At 38.6% G+C, this 18,622-nt stretch overlaps 1 pseudogene; it reads right to left on the reverse strand.

Annotated features, from left to right (window-relative positions):
* Positions 1–1,148: 1,148 nt before the first annotated feature.
* Positions 1,149–18,358, reverse strand: LOC127630646 (alpha-1A adrenergic receptor-like; annotated as a pseudogene).
* Between the last annotated feature and the right edge of the window lie 264 nt (positions 18,359–18,622).

An 18,622-nucleotide genomic window follows, 5' to 3' on the forward strand; every position in this document is an offset into this window, starting at 1 on the left:
GTGTTTCCATGTTTTATGGGGACTTTCCATAGACATAATGGTTTTTATACTGTACAAACTTTATATTCTATCCCCTAAACCTAACCCTACCCCTAAACCTAACCCTCACAGAAAACTTTCTGCATTTTTACATTTTCAAAAAACATAATTTAGTATGATTTATAAGCTGTTTTCCTCATGGGGACCGACTAAATGTCCCCACAAGGTCAAAAATTTCGGGTTTTACTATCCTTATGGGGACATTTGGTCCCCACAAAGTGATAAATACACGCTCACACACACACACACACACACACACACACACAGACATCTTTGACCAGGAACACCACAATTCTATTGATTCTATTGGAGAGGGGTCACTGTGGGGCAAAGACAGTTCTGTTCTGTGTGTGTGTGTGTGTGTGTGTGTGTGTGTGTGTGTGTGTGTGTGTGTGTGCGTGCGTGCATGTTTGTGTGTGTGCGCGAGTGCGTGTGTGTATGTGCACGTGCACAGAACAAAGGCCTTTATGTTTGCAAGCACACATGCACATATGTGAGCACCAATATGTAAGAAAGCATGTGATACTCAAGGGTTTGTGCATGTAGGTGAGCATGTGTGTGTTTATGTGTGCTTGCACGTGTGTGTATGTTAGTGTGCATGAGTGTGTGCATGTGTGTGTGTTGTACTGTACCGAACAATGCTCAAGTGGAAATGCTATTGAAACTATGCTCAGAACCGTTTGGCCCAATGGTGGCAAAGCGCTTTATGACTCTAGCAACACAGAGGTCATGGGATTGATTACCATGGACCATGAATGTTCAGTAAGTTTCTTTAGATAAAATCCTCTGCCTAAATAATGTGTAAATGCCACAAGTTACAAGTGGAGTTATAGACTTTTCGAAATATCTAGCATAATGCCACAAATTTTGCACGGTCAAATACCACTCAGCAGGTTCGAGCCCAGAGAGCATGTTTCCCAGATCCAACTCAACCCCAGCATTCGTTGCCCATACACTCTCTACCTTCACTGGCTTAAAGTAAACACGTTTCTCATACTTGATCGATACAATATAACAGTCTGTATGGAATGAGATGTTCTTGGAACAGTTGTTCAATTCATACGTTTTGAAATCTAGGACGCTCAATAAAAAATACACTTGTAAAGTAGGATTTATTGTATATTATCCATACAGGAATCACATAGTGTTGAGCTGATTATCTTTCATTTGAGAAATACTAACCACGACAACAGAAGTGCCACTTGCTATAAGGCATTTAAGAAAAATAATAAAAGGAAGTTGGTCACTTTGAGGTTATCATCATCATCATCATACAGTTTGCTATGTTTAAGGTCCAGCATTCATATTATAAGGACATTAGTTTTGAGAGTTGAGAAAGTTGGTCTTACAGTGAAATCCTTGATTTTGCATTGATATTCGCGTCATATCTAGAGCTCTTGTGGAAAACATTTTGGTGTTGCAGAGGTGCTCTGAATATATGAGTCTAACGGAGGATGTGTGTTATGTTTACAAATATGAAGGAGAAATAGGTTTTCTGTAACAGAACGTCTTTTTCAATCACACTGAACACAAACAACCCATAACAATTTCATATAGTGCAATAGAGAACAGTCAGAAATATAATTGAACACTTTTAAGTCCTCGTGTTTTTTCTCAAATGGAAAGGCTTCATTAGGGTTAATATTCCTGTCAATAAAAATAATTGCTGGTATTTAAGGGTGATTCTCATGAGACGTGTCAAGAAAATGTCCTGGTCGAATTTAAGCCAAAAAAATGTTATATTTAGCATAAAAGAAAATTGTAAAGACAATTAATATATATATATTAGGGCTGTCAATCGCTTAAAATTGTATTCTAATTAATTACATGGTGTCCCGATTAATTAATCGCGATTAATCGCATATACAAATATTTGCGGAGAAAGCCTCATATAACAATAATTCAATATATAATGATGAAATAACTATACATAATTATCTTTATATATTTAACAATTATAGTTATATATATATTTATAAAATTCAGATAATTAAAATGCATTACTGTTACTGTGGCAGAAGAGTTCATCATTGATAAGACAAAAAGCGGCTTTAGAATACAATGTATTGTTTACTACCATATTATTGATCATAAGTCAATCATTGTCACACAGTTCACAGTAATCCATTACACAAGTGAATTTGTCAATCAGTTGGAGATTTATTACTAGGGCTTGTTTAAGGACCAGTCAATGTACAACTGCGTCAGACATGCTTGTGTAGTGTCTCGTGTGTGTTGCGTCATAAACGTACAATTTTTAGGTCACTGTGTTAAATATAGTTTAATACTCAATCTTTAAACACATCTTGAGATCCCTTAGTTCGCATTTGCGCTCCATCAAGTTTTTTGAACGCCAGAATGTAACGCATGTTGTCTTCCAGATGGTTGTTTTCTTCACTGTATAAAATGCGCATTGCTACACAGCTGAAGTTTCACTTACTGCCCTCTGGAGTAAACAGGTGGTACTACAAGCTTGCATTTCTCAGGACTCTTACTTATTACAGTCCGGGGGCATGCGATTAATTGCGTACATTTTTTTTACGCATTCTTTTTTATATATATATATATTGTGGAGTGGTGGTGGTGTAGTGGGCTAAAACACATATCTGTTAATCAGAAGGTCGCTGGTTCGAGCCCCACAGCCACCACCATTGTGTCCTTGAGCAAGGCACTTAACTCCAGGTTGCTCCGGGGGGATTGTCCCTGTAATAAGTGCTCTGTAAGTCGCTTTGGATAAAAGCAACTTACATTATTTCAGGGCACTTAAGCACTTTTTACCCCAATTCTCAATACCGTAACATGCCCGGACAATTACATTTTACTATTCCTACTGATTTAAAATTCAGTTTCAATTATGACAATAATATGACATTACAATTTAAAAAGTACATAATATTGTTCACATTACAGTCATGAAAATATCATAATGACCATCTTTTTTCACATTGGGGTCGTGAGAAAATGTGTGCAACTCTCGGGAAAATAATGTCACAATGTATAAATATTAACGGTCCTAATAGAAGGCATAATTATCTATATGCAAAATATAATGCTTTATTTGTTGCTTGAGATTTTAGAGTAAAATTTGACATTTTCTTGACAAGTTTGATGAGAATCACCCTTATTCTCTCTTATTCATGCACAATTTTGTCCACTTGTAATTTTAAAACACAACCTTTTAAGGAAATAGCTGCCATTATTTACTCACTCTCATGTAGTTCATGGTGAACACAGCTGTCAAGCTTTAAAAAGGACTAAATAACACCATAAAGGTAGTCATTACGACTCTTGCGCTTCTGAAGCTATACAATAGCATTGCATTGTGAACAAAACAAAATGTATATGAATTAATGAAAATAATAATTAATAAACTACATTTCAATGTGTTCCTCTTACAATGCTTTGTATGGCTTAAGAAGAAATATACTGTTGTTGTTGTTGTTGTTGTTGACTGTCCATGGTCTATAAACTCTCATTGTATACGTGGGTTTGGAAGGACATGAGGGTGAGTAAATACTGACAGAATATACATTTTCACAACTCCTTCAATAAGCATCAACACAGCTGACAGTGTTGCAGCCATTTCTGATGTTCCAGTCTGAAGTGGCTTGTCTTTGTTCATTCGTTTGTGTCTTCAAATCTGCGACTCCTTCAAGTCGCAAAACAGCATCACACACAGCATGAGCCTCTTCAGAGTGATTTCCCTAGCGAGCTCATTCACACCGCATCCCCATCCTTGCAAAGCGAGAGCTGATGGATTTTGATGACAGGAAGCGAGTTGTGTGTGGGCAGCTCGGGCTGTGGCGACTCCGTTCTCACACAGCAACAGGTCCTCAACAGGTTCTTACCGCACATTCCCGCCACTTTCGCTCCCACGCTCACACTCACACCGGCAGCGACCCCTGTCGTTCCCGCAGAGGAAGCTCGAGAAGGGGCCTGCCACTCATGCCCGTCCCTGGAGGAAGGGCTGTGGGATAGTGCGATGGAAGATGAGGGACTCAGACGGGAAGCATTTTCGTGGCTCGTAAGGCCGAGGGCGAGGAGCTGCGACTGGGCATGCCGTGGGCTGTGACCCTGGTAAAGCGGGTGGGTGGGCGTGGATCTCTTGCGGAGGCAGTGAGCGCCCAACACGCTCAGGAAAGCTTTCTTAAACTCCTGACTGGAGCAGGGGTAGATGATGGGGTTGATGCAGCTGTTGAAGTAGCCGAGCCAAAACGTTATCTTGAAGACGGTATCCGAAGGTCTGTATGTCGGGAAGATGGAACCTAGGGGAACAAAATAAAGTTAGTTTTTGTTCATGTCGTCTGAGACTTACACTGCCACCTAGTGGCCTGGATGCAGAATCATTAAACATGTAGAGTAAAACAGCTTTTATAAGGTTACTGATGAGGCTGGAGTCTTCATTTCATGTGAGTGGTCATGATTTTATACATATGTTTCAAAATTACAATTAATTTCTATAGGAGTCAAGCACACATGCACATATGTGAACATGAACATGATGAACATGCTACTGAACACTACATTTTATCTTAGTTTGATCTCCCCTATTCATTTTCAATGGCCGGTCATTTTTGGACCTGTGCACATGCACATTCACACACACACACACATGTGCACATGTCATTTAAGTAGCCGATACTGATATTTTGATTACACAACCTGTGCACTTGCACATACACACATGTGCACGCACACACAAAAACACACATGCTCACGAACACGCACAAACTCTTTTGAGATTTACATGCTTTCTTTTTCACAGAGATGAACTTTATCCTACCCTGAACTGCATCCAACATCCATTCATCCATCCAACATTAACACACACACACACACACACACACACACACACACACACCCACATCTTTGAACAGGAACACCACAATTCTATTGATTCTTTTGGAGAGGGATCACTGTGGGGCAAAGGCAGTTCTGGTGTGTGTGTGTGTGTGTGTGTGTGTGTGTGTGTGTGTCTGTGTGTGTGTGTGTGTGTGTGTCTGTGTGTCTGTCTGTGTGTGTGCCTGTGTGTGTGTGTGTGTGTGTGTGTGTGTGTGTGTGTGTGTGTGTGCGCGTGAACAGAACAAAGGCCTTTATGTTTGCAAGCACACATGCACATATGTGAGCACCAATATGTAAGAAAGCATGTGATACTCAAAGAGTCTGTGCGTGTAGGTGAGCATGTGTGTGTGCATGAGTGTGTGCATGATTGTGTGCATGTGTATGTGTGTGTGTGTTAATGTTGGATGGATGAATGGATGTTGGATGCAGTTCAGGGTAGGATAAAGTTCATCTCTGTGAAAAAGAATGCATGTAATACTCAAAATAGTCTGTGCGTGTACGTGAGCATGTGTGTGTGTGTGTGTGTGTGTGTGTGTGTGTGTGTGTGTGTGTGTGTGTGTGTGTGTTTGCTTGCATGTGTGTGTGTGTGTGTGTGATGCACATGTCCGAGGCCTATAAGTCTGCAAGCACACATGCACATATGTGGACATGATGAACATGCTCCTGAACACAATTTAGTTTCTCTTATTTTTTGATCTCCTCCATTAATTTTCAATGGCCGGTCATTTTTGACCGGGAACACCACAATAGTGATTTTGTGCCATTTTGTACAAACTAAAAGCATTTCAAAACAAACTTCCTGGTTATACATGAAAGCACACTGGTGTGATAAATATTACAGAATGTTTTCATATTTTATTTAATATTGCCAAAATTATCCACAAATAATGCTTTTTCCGCTCAAAAACGTTGGTGCATATGCTCAGGTCAATGATGCTAGTACAGCATAATTTGAGATTTATAAGCAATTTTTATAGGACTGTAATTTTTAACTGGGAACTCAAAATGTGTAAAGAAGATAAAAACTACAACCAAAAAAATAACAAAAAAATGGTAAGTTTTAGTCCAATAGGATAACAGTAACTAGCATTTTCAGGCAAAAGAAAATCCTCTTTGGGTCAAAATGACCAGAACACAACATGAAGGTTAATAGATAAGAAGCAGAAAATTAGAAATGTTACAGCCAGATCTGTATGAAAGATAAGAAAACGTGAGTGAAAGCATCGCTTTCGACACCACTGTCTCTGGGTGACACATCAGATATCACGTCATGCATTACAATGCCGGCCAGGTCTTTTTATAGCATCCGATCTGATCTCCTCGCTGGAACGTTCCTCTGTTAATCAAGGTTAATAGTTTTATTCAAATAGCCGTCATAAATCCAGCTCAATATGATCAGAGGATGTCTCTTCAAGGGAAAGGAATAGCAGTGGCTGCAGTCTGGGCTCTGGAAGTATTTTTCCCATTCTTTTCTCTATTTCAGACAATTAATCGATAAAGATTTCTTACCATAAACCAAACCAGCCAGCTCCAAAATGAATAACGACATTATAAACTTTGATTAAAAGCTAAAAACTATTTAAATATCGGGGTAAAAAGGAAATAAAGGACTCACAATAAGGCATCGCAAATGACGTAATCGGATTAAAAAAACTACTGGTTTATAATTATTCATTATTTATAAGTGAATGAAAATGAATTTTGTATACACTGTGAAATACACCACTTTCATATTCCCTTTTCGTATACACTTACATGCACATAAGTAGATTGAGAGTGTAGAGAGAACAACTCTATTATATAATTTGCACTGTTTTATAAGTGTAGATGATTACTGCTTGCCTTTGATGCAAATTCTATTTGTCTATTTCCATGGTAACAGTAACCTCTCTGAATGAGGGTTAGTGGGAGTGTAATGGTGCGTCCATGTCATGTCGGAATTTGTGTTCTTAGGGCTGGGCGATACGGCAAAAAACATTATCACGATATTCTTTTTTATATCATTCGATATCGATATTTATCACGATATTCAATCACATTTTCACATTGCACATTTTTTTTAATTTCCAAAAAAAGATGAGAAAACAAAAATCCGAAGAAGTCTAAATAGTCTTTAAAAAACTGCGTTGGGGGCCCAGACACAGCCAATGCAGTGATGTCTGAGGGATCTTCTATGAAAATATTACAATATTTTCTAGAGTTTATCAATTGAGTGCAGTTGGATATGAATGTTATAAGATGATCTGTTCATTTTGAATCATAATGACAGTATATATATATATATATATATATTTTTTACATAAAATGATTTTCATATATCTTTACATACAGATATCCAAGTATGGGGGCATAGAAGCCCTTGTGACTGAGGAATGATACTGTATGGGGGATCGGGGGCTCCAGTGTGAAACTTTTGGACATGTAAAAGTCTGAATGGACCATCTTTCTATTTTTATTAAAGTGAGAAAGACTATGCTACAAACTAGTAATTGTTTTGTCTTTTATCCTTGTCAGAGATCTAGGGTCTAAAGGCACACCTCATATTTACTCACATATGGGGAAAAGAGGAAGTGGGTGCGGACCGGGACAGGGCATCAGAGAAGCGTGTTTCAGTGCTAGAGAAAAATATTCAAGAATACAGCACAGAAAGAGCAGATATGATGTAACCGGCACTGTTGTTTTGTTGCGCTGCTCACTAGAGGCGAGGAGTGGGCGTAAACGTCGTCATAATGTCTTGCATTCAAGATAGAATCAATCTGGGATCCAGAACGCGGTGACCTGCGTAGTCTGAGGCTGGAAGAAATCCGCAGAAAGCCACTCCCAATGCTAGGGAACCGCTTGCCCAGCGCTGCTGTCAATTTTACAATCCACCTCGTGAGCTTGACGCTCGGCTTCCATAGGAAGGAATTAAAAGCGCTTGCTCACATTCGCTCAGCACGTGCCAGTGGAAACATCTGACAAGTAAGCCAAACTACTAGTGTTTTTAGCAACACGCATGTCTAGATGTAGAACACAGGCTAAATATCGAAAATGACTCAAAAGCTTATCGTCGATATCGTGGAGTTTTTTTATCGCGATAAATATTGATATCGTTTTATCGCCCAGCCCTAGTGTCATTGCAAGATTCCGACTTCTAAAAACAACATCTTTGTAGAACTCTTATAAGTTGTGAACTCAGATTTCTATGAATGCTCTGACTAGACATTTGTGATGTCATGTAGAGAACCAATATGACAAGATAAACATGTAAAGGATTATTCCTGATTCAATACCAGCTAAGCTCAATCGACAGCATTATGCCATAAAGTTGATTACCTCAAAGAAAAATTCCCTTATCCCTCCTTTTATTTCTAAGAAAGCAAAAAACGAGGTTACATAGAGGCACTAAGGCTTTGTTCAGACTGCCACTAAAAAAACAACTTTTTGCATATCCGTATTATGGATATTATGGATATTCAACAGAATGCTGAAATAGAAAACGAAACATACCATTGAGACATTCAGCGTGTCAGTGTACACACACCCGCTGAATTATTTTAATAGCAGATTGGCCATAACATAAAAAACAAATTTAAGTGTCTTGCGAAACTACCTAGCCTTGAAACACAGCATCTCTCTTCAGAGCTAAAAGCTTAAACGGTCTCATAACATGCTTCAAGAGCGAGTCTAGAGGGGGCTTTTACACACACAGGGTAAACGATGAGCTGCAGAGATGGTTGAGGGAATAGCCTGCCTCCAAGCATCACATTTCCATCATTAGTATCCCCCGGCTAAACAAGATGAAGAGCTAAAACTGAGGTTTAGTCATTTACATTCCAGTTAGTCCACCAGCAAGATCACCAAGAAATGTCTGGGTCATTTCAGCCCAGAATCACAAGGTTTAATGTTTTACAAACAGACAATGAAGCCTATTTAAAAAGCATTGAGATATCTGGAATTGTGACAATTATTTTGATGGCAGTTAAGCATATTTGCCCCCCATATACTGTAATGTGAAAAAATCTCATTCACAGCACTGTAATGTGTCCAGATGTATTCTATTGGTAATATTTGGTGATAAGAGGCAAAGACCCAAAGGGGTAAAGCCCCTGTTGTATCAGGTAGTTTTCTATTCATTATTATTATTATTCTTCCTCCACCAATGAAGTCTATGGCAGCCCACAGAACCGTATGGCAAAAAGTTGTGAAATTTGGCACACTGATAGGGGAAAGTCTGAACATCATTGACAGCAAATTTAGGGTATCTATCTAAAACTGTCTAGCGCCACCAACAGGTCAAAATTGCACTTATGTTTCTAGTGTGGGATAGAAATGCCATTTTTTTGGTGCCTGAAATTATTATTATTTTTTTTTATTCAAAATGCAATAAATAAATAAATCTTAAATGTCCTTTATGCAAGCATTCAATTACTTTCAAAATATTTATTTCTGCTGATTTTGGGGTGAAATACAACCCAACATGTTTTTGACAGATTTTGTGAGATTTACCAAGTCACTGATTGTAACGACTCAAAATTACGTTTATCAGGAATCATTATCATAACTGTAATGTTAAAAATCTCATTCACAGCACTATAATGTGTCCAGAAGTTTTCTTTTGGTAAAATTCAGTAATAAGAGGCAAAGACCCAAAGGGGTAAAGCCCCTGTTGTATCAGGTAGTTTTCTATTCATTATTATTATTACTTCCTCCACCAATGAAGTCTATGGCAGCCCACAGAACCGTATGGTAAAAAGTTGTGAAATTTGGCACACTGATAGGGGAAAGTCTGAACACTCCTGACAGCAAATTTGGGGTCTCTATCTGAAACTGTCTAGCGCCACCAACAGGTCAAATTTGCACTTATGTTTCTAATGTGGGATAGAAATGCCTTTTTTTTGGTTCCAGCAAACAAATTGGGAAAATGCAATATATATATATTACATTTTTTCTTCTTCAAAATATTTCTTTCTGCTGATTAGGGGTGAAATATTACCCGAACAAGTCATTGACAGATTTTGTGAGATTCACCCATTCACTTATCTTAACGACTCAAAATTATGTTTTTCAGGAGTCATAATTATAACAAGTTTCGACATATTAGGAGAGGAAAAATAATCAAAATGAAAACATATCATAACTGATGTTCAACAGTCTATCACGAGTGATATGAGCAGAAATATAAATAATGGATCCAACTTAATGATGCATTATATTGAAAGAAACCAAAATGAGAAAACTGAAAAAAAATGTCCATGATAATAATAATTGAAACAATGTGTCGCTTTTTATCAGTTAGAGAGAATCAATTATTTGCACGAGTCTTGAGAGCTTGAGCTGCAACAAAGAGCTCTCGTAAAAACGTTAAACAATAAAAGTATCTTCTTCCTGCAGGCCGTTTATTTAGCGATATTCCATCAAAGGTTATGTACTCAGCTCACTGAGGTGTGAGGGCTCGTTTACGAGGACGAAAATAAACAACTAAGCCATACATCTGACACTAAATCAAGCCACCAGTCCCTTGTTGAAGCATCATGCTGTATATGCACAACTGTAACAAGACTGTCCTTGACTGCTTGATTTGCTGGAATGGTTCTGTTATTCATCATGAGAAAGGGTCCCTGAGGGCCACCGGACGTATCTGGTTTCAAATTCCTGTCCGCACAAGGACCTCTGACATAGTCATGTCACAGTCAGTACTGTAAATGGCTGGGTTATTCAGGAAACTTTATGCCTGGAAATATTTATTTTATTCTACATTTATGTTTGAAAAGGTTACCGCTGAACTTTGTGAATTAGTTCGAGTAAGAGTATGCACTGGACACTTTTACACAAGAAGTCCCGAACGGAAACATGAAAAACTTCTTGAACTTTCAAGAATGACCATAAACACCGTTTTTCATTTTATGATTTCTGGTCAACAAATGTGGGGTTTTCAATAGCCAATTCTTAAATGAACATCAATACAACTTGAATGCAATTGAAGCTCAATTGGAAGCATTTGTGGCATCATTTTGATTACCACAAAAATTTTATTCAACTTTTATTCAAAATGAGCCTCTTGCCTCACCAGAATATGCAAAAAATAGCAATAAACATTTTTGCTGTGTGGGGGATTTATCATCATAGAAATCATAACAAGCATACGGTTAATTAACAGTGAAGTATCATTTTAATTACAGATCTGCTTCTTAGTAAAAACTCTGCAGCATAAATCTGTAATAATGCATCATATCTAACAATAATTCAGTGAAGACTTGGAAACAACTGAGAAACACACTTTTTACCTCTCATAATGTTTTCCTTGTACCTGGATTAGCCGTGCATGTACATAGTTGTTCAAAAGGTCTTCATTCACAGAATGGGACATCCACAATGGGCAATTTAGAATTGCATATATATTTTTTTTCCTATATCAGTTGAGTGACATATTCAAAGTCATAGTGTGAATAAATAACCTAATATTTCTAAATAGCAGTATTTTTGATTTAAATACAGCCGTGTCATAATTATTCAACCCTAATTGCATGTAGCTGTATCTTAAATATGTAAGGCTACACAAGTAATTGTTTTAAAACAAAATTAAGCCATTACTCAACAGTGGCACTTCTATAAGTTTGGAAAATGAAGTTTAGTGTTGTAAGCAAAACTGTATTTCTATGCAAAAAAAATGCAACTAAAAATAAGCTGTCACAAAAGCTATTAGAGGAGATATTTCATTACACAAGAAAAGGTCATGGCTAAAAGTACATTTCCAAGGCACTTCAATTTCCAATAGACAAAGTTGGCAGCACCATTCATACATTTTAAAATATAACAGCAACCTTCTTGGGTGTGGAAGAACGCAAAACTTTACCAAGGGAAATTTGGAAAGGCCTGTGGAGACTTGGAAGAAGGTTTTATAGTCTTAAACTAAACTGAAAGGAGTTTTAGACCCATGACTCAGCAGAACGTCTGGAGTAAGAAAGGCAAGGTCAGAAGGATGGAGGTGGGTCAGTCCTGTTATGGGGTGTTTACAGTGGCAGGAAACGGCTATCCTGACTATGTGACTGACGCCATGGATTCTTTCAGGTATCAGGTCATTTTGGCAAAAATCTGATGCTTTCAGTGTGTAAACTGAACTCTGTGATCACTGGATTTCCAGCAAGACAGTAACATCAAGGATACATTCAAGATCTGGTTCAGGGATGGGTCGTGGAATGTCCTTAAAAGGCCCTTTCGGCCCATTATTAAAATCCCATTGAAAGTCTTTGTTTCAAGGAAGCAGTGGCAGCACAGAAACCAAAGAATATCAATGAGCTGGACGCTTTTTCTCATGAGAAATGTGTACAAATTCTAATAGAGAGGTGTCCGAAGCCTGAGAATGCTGAAACATTTATTTGCTGTTATTAAGGGTAAAGGATGCTCCACAGATGATTGGCTTTGGGGGATGAATATTTTTGACATGACATTTGTGGAGAGAATTGGTTATTTTTTATTTTAAAATGTAGGTAAACTGAACTCTTTGTTCTCAAAATCACACAGATGTGTATTAAAAACGTTGTTTACTGAAGTTTTCGTTGATGTGTTTTAATTCACATCACCAGAACTTGTTCAGGGGGTTTGAATAAATTTGATCGCAACTGTATATTTTTTTGTGTGTGTGTGTGTGTGTGTGTGTGTGTGTTTATGTGTGTGTGTTAGTGTGTGTGTGTGTGTTTGTGCGTGTGTGTGTATGTGTGTGTTTGTGTGTTAGTGTATGTGTGTGTCTGTGTGTGTGTGTGTGTTTGTGTATGTGTGCGTGCGTGTATGTGTGTGTTTGTGTATGTGTGTGTGTGTGTTTGTGTATGTGTGTGTCTGTGTGTGTTTGTGTGTGTGCGTGCGTGTATGTGTGTGTTTGTGTATGTGTGTGTGTGTTTGTGTATGTGTGTGTCTGTGTTTGTGTGTGTTTGTGTGTGTGTGCGTGCGTGTATGTGTGTGTTTGTGTGTGTGTGTGTGTGTGTGTTTGTGTGTGTGTGTATGCGCGCATGTGTGTGTGTGTGTGGGGGGGGTAATGCACAGTCAGCTGGTTGTTATCACACAATAACCCCGTCAGGGTGATCAGGACCCCGAAGTAAAGCGGAGATGCTTATGTTACCCTATAGGGGTATATTTTGCAATAACACCTACTTGACTGTACATTATCCCACTTATTGCATATCTACTTACCAAATAAATAAATCCTTGGACATAAAATATTGATTTGCATTGAAATTATGTGAATTGAGAAGAAAGAAATCACTAAACAGCTGGAATCAATACTTGCCAGATAAACAAATAAATGGACATGAAACATTGATTTGAGTTTAAATTATTTTATTAGCTTTTAAAGATCACACGGTAATCCGATGAGCAGGGGAGATGGCTCACAGTACCCGGATGAGCAGTCTAATACGTGGATGTGCGGTTGTTACAGAGCAATATCAGACCACCAGATGGCGCCATTGACTAATCAGAATCGACTATTCCAGAGAGCTGTGTAATAAATATATATATATTAAATTCTGTACAAACCAGTTATGCTGTGACATTTCCCCTGTAACCTTGTTACATATATATATATATAACCTTATTATATATATATATATATATATATATATATATAATAAGGTTATATATATGTAACAAGGTTACAGGGAAATGTCACAGCATAACTAGTTTAAGCAGAATTTTTAAACATAAACTTTTATTAATATTATATATATATATATATATATATATATATATATATATATATATATATATATATATATACTAATCTATTCATGTATAAAATAAGCTAAATATAGGGAGCTTTTTTATTCTTTTTTATATATTTTTAACTCATTAATATATGAGGGAGGCATGCAAATTTAATGATATTCCTATTTAAAAAATCTATTTAAAAATATTCGACATTTGTTTCACATTACACACTAAACAGAGTTCTATCTATCACATAAACTGACTAAGTTCAATATCCTTTTATTTATATCAGAATAACCTGAGTATAAAAACTAAGCAGAAAAATATTTGCCTACTAAGTGTCAAGCCCATAGGTCGAATGTAATATCAACCACATGAGATACTGATGCTCATTATTTATTAAAGCCCTGCTGCATTTTACTCAATTCTATCCATCAATTGTGGCTATGCATCCAAATATACAAGATGGCTGAGCTAGTTTTCAATATCTTGTTTTTCCAGGCTGAGTAGTTCAGTACCTCTTGCCTTGTTTCCCATGGTTCCTTGCCTGAGTAAACGATCAGAGGAGAGAGATAGAAACCATGTGGGAATTTCAGACATGAATTCTATGTTAAAGACGGATAGAAACGCCTGTTAACGGAGGGCTTATGGTACCGTCACGGTGCCACCGTGTACTACCTGAAATACAAGCCATGGGAAACAGGCCACATACTAACATAAAGGCTGCTTATCATAGGGGATGAGAGAATGTGCTTACACACCAACAAGCTCCACAACCTCTCTCCATGATATTCTGGTCTCTAGACATGACTCTGGCCCCTCCTTCAATGTAAGTCCATGCAATCACTATTTTTAAGATTTATGCATTTCAATTTCATAACAAAATTCCATCAAACATGACTGTGTGAGTTTTAATAAATTACCCTCATGATTTGAGCTGTCATTTATGCATTTGTTCTTACATTCACCTTTGGCTTGGCTTCAGTGATTGTTATTATGGTTGCGTTCTGCACATCTTGTGCCAAATAATGTATTCATGCAACATTAGCACATTCACTTAAATGCAGTAAATGTCCCCAAGTCATCCAGGCATAAAAATGAAACCTTTCTTCAGAGCTCATCCAGTACACTCTAACTGTTGTGGGATTGAGGGAAGATTTAAAAGGAAGAATGTCTGTCTGAAGAGCAAATTCTTCATCCTATTAACTAATACGTTTGTCTGAAAAATCCCCCTAAAATTATACAATGTGTCTCTCCCACACAGTGTTTATATTAGCCCTGAGTCCTTTGTGCCTGACGGCCAGTAGTTTCTATGATGAAAAAGGCATGTAATTGCTTTTCTAGGAAAACGATTGGTTATTTTCTGATAATTATGGATTGACCCTTGACTTTTGTGAATTCATTGTGGGTGACATAAACTTCTCCTAGGTCTCTTAGCTCCACAGTGGGATGTCATACATGCAGAAATAGAGTCGTATTGATCAGAGTAAAATTACATGTATTACTTTTCTATTGAGCGTAGTGTTTTAGATTTCACTGATGTTACAAATGTCGTTGATGGAGCTTGTGTGTGTGTGTTTTTTCTGATAAGGTCAGTGATTCCCTTGAGCTTTTTAAACACTCTATTATATGCCATTTAATTCTAGTTAATTAGCAAGTGTTTGTAAACTTTCACAGAAATCACGTTTCTTTAAAATGTACATGCATATTCATAATCATTTTCGTATCCTCTTGAGAAAAAACACTGATTAAAGCAATCTAGACTGGTTTGCTGGTCTTATCTGGCCTAGCTGGTCTCCCAGCCTGGTCAAGCTGGTTTAGCTGGTCAGCCACCTGGCCTTCCATACCGACCAGCTGAAAAGTGCCTAAAGCCCCTCTAATACAAGCAAATAGACCTGACCAGCTTAAAGTGCCCAAAACCCTATAAAAACAGTAAAAACCAGTCTGATCATGTGAAAGGATGCAAAACCCTTTAAAACCAGCAAACAAGACCTGCCTGACCAGTGGACAAGTCCCCAAAACCCCACTAAAACCAGATAATACCAGCCTGACCAGTTTAAAAGTGCCCAAAACCCTCTAAAATCTACAAATAGACAAGCCTGACCAGCAGAAAGGTACACAAAATCTCTCTAAAACCAGCAAACATGCCAGCCTGACCAGATGAATAGTCCACAAAACCGCTCTAAAACCAGCAAACATGCCAGCAAACCAGCAAACATGCCTGGATTTAAGCTGGTTTAGCAGGTCAGCGAGCTGGCCTTCCACACAACCATCTGAAAATTGCCTAAAGCCCATCTAAAACCAGCAAATACCAGCCTAACCAGCTACAAAATGCACAAAACTAAAATCAGACCAGCTTAAAAGTGCCTAAAGCCCCACGAAAACCAGCTAACAGACCAGCCTGACCAGCTGATAAGTAACCAAAACTTCACAAAACTAGCAAATAGCAGCCTGACCAGCTGCAAAAGGCATAACCCCACTCTAAAACTAGCAAACAGACCAGCCTGATCAGATGACAATTGCCCAAAACCCTCTAAAACCAGTAAGTAGACCAGCCTGATCAGATGACAAGTGCCCAAAACCCTCTAAAGCCAGCAAATAGACCAGCCTGATCAGCTGACAAGTGCCCAAAACCCTCTAAAACCAGCAAGCAGACCAGCCTGATCAGCTGACAAGTGCCCAAAACCCTCTAAAACCAGCAAACATTCCAGCCTGACCAGCTGAAAAGTGCCCAAACACTTGAAAGTGTACATTCAAATTCATAATCATTTTCGTATCCTTTTCAGTAAACAGAATTCAATTCTTGCTGAAAAACCACAGATTACCTGGTCTCTCAGCCTGGTCAAGCTGGTCTTCAGCTGGTTTAGCAAGCCAGCTGGTCATACACACAGATCAGCAGATAAATGTCCAAAACCACTATAAAACCACCAAACTAGACCAGCCTGACTAGCTGAAAAATCCTCAAAACTGCCCTAAAACTACACCAGCTGAAAAGTGCCCAAAACATTTAATAAACCAACAAACTAGACTAGCTTACCCGTTTAAAACTGCCCAGAACACTTCTTCAACCAGATATAGCAAAAACTAGAATAGCTTTTTTTTTTTTTTTTTTTTTTTGGCAGGGATATCACAGATTAATACAACTATTCACTTTGTTTGCTTTGAGTTTCCAATAATACCATTTCCTGGATTCTGTCTTTTTTGTGACTAAATAGACTCATATTTTGTGGTTTAACTCTGACTAACCTTGGACCGAAAGGTCTCCTCACAAGAGCTCTGTTGCTCGGGTGGGAACTGCAATAACAGCTAAAATTCATTTTGGGGGAACCCGACGATCTCTGTGGAGCATTATGGGAATATTGGCTTGTTTTGACTTTGTGAAACTCGTTTCTAGAGCCAAACATATTGCAACAGTTGTTACCCTGTTGTCTCAGAAAACTTTCTAAACAAAGGTTTATACAAACATCTTTCAACCATTGGCACACCAAACACTTTTGTTGCACTTAAATATTTGTGAAGCCGCAAGTGAGTAAAATATTTAGTTCTGTATACACACTAAAATTGCAGGATTTATCTGAAGCACGCATGCCAATAGATGAGGCCTAAAAAAGATATCTTCAAGACAAAAGTCTAGGCGATGCCTGAATGGTACTACTTCCTTTCCTGCTGCAAAAATGAGTTTTGCAATTGTTCCATCTCCTACTTAAAATTCTATTGTGTCTGCTGAGCAATCACACAGCAATTTCATGGAATTTCATGCCGTTTTGTTGCTTGTGCATTTGTGGATATGGTCAGACGTTGATAGCATCAACATTTCAAAACACCAAATTGCTACTTCCTTTATCAAATGTAAAAATGTAAGACACTTACCAATAGGAAGAACCAGGAAAAATGGAAGCCAACATAGGATGAAGCACCCAACCACGATTCCCAAAGTCTTAGCAGCCTTTTTTTCACGGGAGAACTTGAGCAGACGCAGTGTGAAATGTGTCCGGTTTCGCAATGCCTCATCCTCGGATACTGTCGTATGACCACGGTGTATCCGCAAGGTTACACCCTCAGAGGCTTGGTCAGACTTTTCTGTCTTCTGTCCGCTAATTAGTCCACGCGTCTCCCTTTTAGCGACCACATAGACACGACAGTACATGGACAGGATCACTGCCAGGGGGAGGTAGAAGGATCCCAAGGCAGAGAAGATGGCATAGCCTGGTTCCTCGGTTATCTTGCAAATGGTGTCATCCTCGGGCGCAGGTTCCTTCCAGCCGAAGAGAGGCCCAATGGAAATGGTGACGGACAGAACCCATAAGCCAACAAGTGCTAGCAATGCCCGTCGCTCTGTTACAATTGAAGGGTACTGCAGCGGATAGCTTACACCAATGTACCGGTCAACCGATATTACACACAAACTCATGATGGACGCTGTGCAGCACAAAACATCCATCGCCGCCCAAACATCACAAAAGGGCCGTCCAAAGACCCAACGACCCAGAATCTCAAAGACGGCAGAGAATGGAAGAACCGTTGAACTTAGGAGAAGATCCGCTACTGCCAAGTTGACGATGAAGTAGTGGGTAACTGTGCGTAGGTTACGGTGGCAAGCCACGGACAAGATGACCAGGATGTTGCCTAGAACTCCAAAAACAATGAAGACCGCCAACACCATTCCCAAAATGGCAGCCTTCGTGACGTTCAACTCTGGAACGAGAGCATGGCTACAGTTGGTACAGTTTTCGACAAAAGACTCAGGGGTCATGTTGTCTTTGAGGGGAACCATTTATTCAAGACGCCTGGGCATTTAAAAAAGTTTTCATGGTTGGCCACATGGCATCTAGAGACATCAGTTCAGTTTGAACCTTAAAATTAGATTTTTTTCCAGATGCAAAATGCTACTCTTGTACTGGTTGTGGTGCAAGGACATCGGGACATTTCCACTGGGGTGCCCATCTGCTGTTAAGGAACGTAATGATATCTAACCTGTTGTGTCTCTCAATGCCCTAGATGGGATTTTAATGATCTGTTCATGGAAAATTGCTGCGGGTGAATAAATAAACAAGGGGAA

This window comes from Xyrauchen texanus, chromosome 37 (assembly GCF_025860055.1).
Source record: "Xyrauchen texanus isolate HMW12.3.18 chromosome 37, RBS_HiC_50CHRs, whole genome shotgun sequence".
In the NCBI taxonomy this organism is placed as follows: Eukaryota; Metazoa; Chordata; class Actinopteri; order Cypriniformes; family Catostomidae; genus Xyrauchen; species Xyrauchen texanus.